This window comes from Penaeus monodon, chromosome 30 (genome assembly GCF_015228065.2).
Source record: "Penaeus monodon isolate SGIC_2016 chromosome 30, NSTDA_Pmon_1, whole genome shotgun sequence".
NCBI classification, from domain to species: Eukaryota; Metazoa; Arthropoda; class Malacostraca; order Decapoda; family Penaeidae; genus Penaeus; species Penaeus monodon.
Window position 1 is genome coordinate 10,773,586 of NC_051415.1, and position 292 is coordinate 10,773,877.

Below are 292 nucleotides of genomic sequence, written 5' to 3' on the forward strand. Positions count from 1 at the left end.
TGAGTATGTATTACCCTTTTTTTTTCTCTCTCTATCTAATCTTACATGATACTTTCCCTCCTTCATTATTCAGTTGTATGACTATATCCTACAGTTGTTTGATGGACTGAAAGGACGACGCCCTTTCATCCGAAAACCTAAGATTACTCAGACTTTCCTTTCAGTTTCAGCGCCCTCTCCTTCTAAATTCTGTTCCCCCTGGAAAATGATCGTAAGGCTGGCGAGAAGATCTAGAGTGACAAAAGGGCTTATTGGGCAGCAAGTAATAATTTTAGACTTCCTGTGTTTTTGT